Source organism: Lupinus angustifolius, chromosome LG06 (genome assembly GCF_001865875.1).
Source record: "Lupinus angustifolius cultivar Tanjil chromosome LG06, LupAngTanjil_v1.0, whole genome shotgun sequence".
Lineage (NCBI taxonomy): Eukaryota > Viridiplantae > Streptophyta > Magnoliopsida > Fabales > Fabaceae > Lupinus > Lupinus angustifolius.
Genome location: NC_032014.1, coordinates 27970200 through 27974709, shown reverse-complemented (window position 1 = coordinate 27974709; position 4510 = coordinate 27970200).

The following is a 4510-nucleotide window of genomic DNA, read 5'->3' as shown; positions in this document are numbered from 1 at the left end:
AATCATTTCTCTTTTTCCATCGTGATCATACATCCATTTCATCCATCCGATCAAACATTACATGTTCTTGACCATCCTTTTTCATCGAAAGTTCGTTCACGATTTCCATCCAATTTAAAGGTACGAATTTTAGTAAAACTACGTATTCTGATTTAAGACGTTCGTTGATAATCTTACCATTTTAAAGTAAGTTATTCAAAGTATCATTTAAGAGTTTTATGAGGTATTCATGTGCTCATAAACCTTAACATCATTTTTAACAAAATTTTCTATTTTTCCAACTTGTTCCCAGCCATGGTTTAAGGCTAAAACAAATAGAAATACATACATTCTTATTTTTCCAAAACACTTCCTAAAGGTTCCTTTGATTTCATCATCATCCCCTTTGGCTAAAACAACCAAATACATGTAATAAAACATTATAACAACTCCATGAACACAAGTTGTTCATGGTTTCAACAAAATATTTTCATAAGTTCAAGAACATCACCATTTTCGGTTTTGAGGAGAAAATGAGTTAGAAAGCGTTTTAGAAAATTTCAACGGTTGAATATGTTCTTGACATGCTCATGAACAATATACTTAAATCTCATCAACATGCATTGGTTGAATATTGAGAGATCAATGATTGAAGATGGAAGAAACAAGGAGAAATGAGAGAAAAAGATGAAGAGATAATTTACCTCCTCTTGGCAAATTTTGAAAATGAGAGAGTGTGAGAGTGAAGTGTGAAGGGTGAGGGTTTAAGGAGAGAGGGAAATAGATTTCCCTCTAGGCACTCATGAAAAATCTCCTAGGGTGGCTAATGATGAGCTCATGAGATATTGGTGAAAGTGATGTGAGATTTGCTTTATGGAAGTCAAATTTCACATCCCAATGCGAAATGATCACTTCACGGACACGTGCGATAAACATGCCCGATTATTGTCGGCCAATACTCGGTCGGGTATTATAAATCGCCCGATCTTAATATTCGATTAGGATTTCGGATTTCGACATTCCGAGTGAAAAATATTTAGAAAATATGTATGAGTGTACTCAGGGTCTATATTGACTCGAAATGAAATTACGAAGCCAACGTCTGACAGCGGTCCGAAACCGACTGTCTCCGAAAATCATGAAAATTTACCACCAAATTGGAAATAGAATTTCAAGACTAAAACTCAACTAGAGTTTTGTCTAATTCTTTACTGAAAATTCCCAGAAAATCATTTTCGAAAATATAATTAATAACAATATTAATAAAATCTTATAATTCAAAATCGTAAAATTCGCGGTGTTACACTTGGCGCACCTAGCTTAGCCAAGTCTATGCATCAGCTTTCTACTATAGAATGTTGTTTTGTTATTTTCACTTAGGATTAGTTTTAGTAGTAGATTCATCCTTTTATTTCAACATGTGTTAAATGTGTTAGTTGTTTAGTTACAAGTTAGTTAAGTTTGGTTTGTTGCTTGATTCACAAGCAATCTAGACTATATATAAGTCTCATACTCTTGTATCAATTCAATTCATTCAATAATAACATCCTCTACATTTCTTATTTATAAAATAATTCCAATATGGTATCAGAGCTCTCCCAGTGAGAGTGCTGCTAAAACTAATCCACACATACAAAATCTTCTCCTTCTTATTTCTCATCTCCCTCTTCACAATCTTTCTCCTCATATCTTACTCTATTACTTCTCTCCAAAACCATCTCAGTCATGGATACTGAATCTAATGAAATCCAGCATCCATACCAACCCGTGGATATCTCACAAAACCTAACAAATCCATACTACTTACATCCAAGAGAAAATCCAGGCTTCACATTGGTTTCTCCACCATTGAATGGAAAGAATTATCATTCATGGTCCAGATCCATGAAGAGAGCACTTTCCTCAAAGAACAAATTCAGATTTGTAGATGACATGATACATGCTCCATAAGAATCAGATCCAACTTATGATGCTTGGGACAAATGCAATACCATGGTGATTTCCTAGATCGCCAAGTCACTCACACAATCAATAGCACAAAGCATTATGTACATAGACAATGCTCAAGATCTTTGGGAAAACTTGAAGGAACAATTCTCAAAAGGGGATCACTTTAGGACACATGATCTTTTACAAGAAATACATTCCATGAAACAAGGAGAAAGAGATGTATCAACCTTTCATACTGACTTGAAGACCTCATGGGATGAATTGGAAGATTTGAGGCCCTTACCAATATGCACTTGCACTGTAAGGTATAGCTACAATTTGATAAAAATAAACAAGAACTGCATAGAATCTGAATACATCATGTGCTTCTTAAAAGGACTCAGTGACCATTATAACATAATAAAGGCACAAATACTCCTAATGAAACCATTACCCTTCATGAATAAGTTATTTTCAATGGTGCTACAACAAGAGAGATAACATGAAGGAGAAACCTATGGAGACAACAAGAACACCATCAATTCTTTTAATTCACATCAATCTTAGAGAAATCAAGGAAATAGAAATGCAGGCAGAGGTAATTCTGGCTACAACAACAGAATGTCAAGGGGATACCAAGGGAACACATGGACTGGACTCATTGGAAAGGGTCCAGCTTCAAGCAATAATAACAAAGTATGCAGCTTCTGTGGAAAGAGAGGACATACTGTTGAAACTTGTTATTTTAAACATAGTTTTCCTCCCAACGTCAAATTAAAATCTAAACAAGAGAATGGAGCCATCAACAACATGATTACTAACCAAGATGTAAAAGGAAAGGAGAATTGAAGAAGGACTTGTTGAAAAGAACTATCATCAACAAGAGAAATCACTCCAAATAGATATCACTCATGATCACAGAGTCAATCAGATTAGCCATGGACTATCAATGATGATCAACCTGCTATATCAGGTAACAATATTTCTTAAAATTCTTGGGTTATTGATAGTGGAGCCACTGACCATGTTAGCAATAATGCATCTAGCTTTACAAGTCTCAGCTATATTAAGCCTATTCTGGTTAAACTCCCTAACAACATTACTATACTTGCTATACATTCAGGCACAATTAACTTAACTGAAAATCTCATTCTTTATGATGTCTTATACACTCCTAGCTTTAAATATAACTTGATTTCTATTCATAAGCTAGTTTGCTCCCTAAAGTGCAAATTTGTTTTTGATAGAAATTTGTTTCATTCAGGATATGATTTCCCTGAGGACAATTGGACTTGCTAAAGCTTGTGATAATCTATACATTTTGAACAGAGATCGTAGAATTGTTAATGAACCATCACATGCTATTAGTTCCCTAAATAAACATGTATCTGATTTTGATATTTGACATTTAGATTAGGACATCCATCTCATTTTGTTTTATAATGTATAAGCAAAAATTACCTTTTGTAAAATATGATCAAAGTTTAGTTTGTGATGTTTGTCATATTGCTAAATAGTCTAGGCTTCCTTTTCCTAAGAGTATCACTCACACCTCTAAGTCCTTTGATATCATACACATGAATATTTGGGGTCCTCTTAGTCAACAAACTATACATGGTCAGAAGTATTTCTGGACCATTGTTGATGATTTCACAAGACACACTTGGGTCTATCTCATGATAAGCAAGGCACAAACTAGGACTCTTATCCAGGATTTCTTTCAACTAGTCAACACTCAGTATGGCCACACATTCAAAACTATCAGGACTTATAATGGACTTGGGTTCATCATGTCAAACTTCTATGACCAATTATGTATGATTCATCAAAGATCTTGTGTAGAAACACCACAAAGCAATGCATTTCTCTTCTTTTTTCGTGTAACAGTATCATATAATATATTTTATTGTCTCCATCAAAGTTATGTTTCATGCTTAAAGATTTGATGTTGTAAGATTGTCGCGCCCCGATTTTTGGCTACGTGACCTCTCGAGTCGCCACTACATTTTTTACTGTCAAAAATGTAGAAAAATCTTTTTAGCCCAATTACCTTGGGCTTTTTGGATTTTTGATATCCATGTTCGGAAGTCGGTTACAGGGTAGGGAAGGTATTAGCACCCCACCCGCCCGCCTTAAGCGGTACCCTATACTAAACTACATGGATTACTATATTTTTTATTTGTTGTTATTATTATTTTATTCAATTGTGTGGTTAATTAATTAATTTTTATGAAGAAAAAAATTGTTTTTTTATTGTGCCTGACAAGAATGACCCGGTCCTACGTATCCCTATTAAGGGAATCAAGACTTACGTAGTTCTTTAAGTAGAAAAAGGTTTGTTGGTTGGATTGATTTTAGAAAATATAAGTGTTAGATCTCGACTAACAATCCTACTAATACAAGTGAAGTACAGCTCATACGTCCGATACCGCATTTTGTACTAAGGGTTAGTTAAGATCTTAACATGTTTATGGACAAAAGATTTTTGAGTCGTTAATGAATTAGTTATGGTGATTATTAAATTGATGAAGTGCAGCCCATATGTCCGACACCGCATCATATCTTAAAATTAGAGTGATTGTCGTCTTAGAATTTATAATGA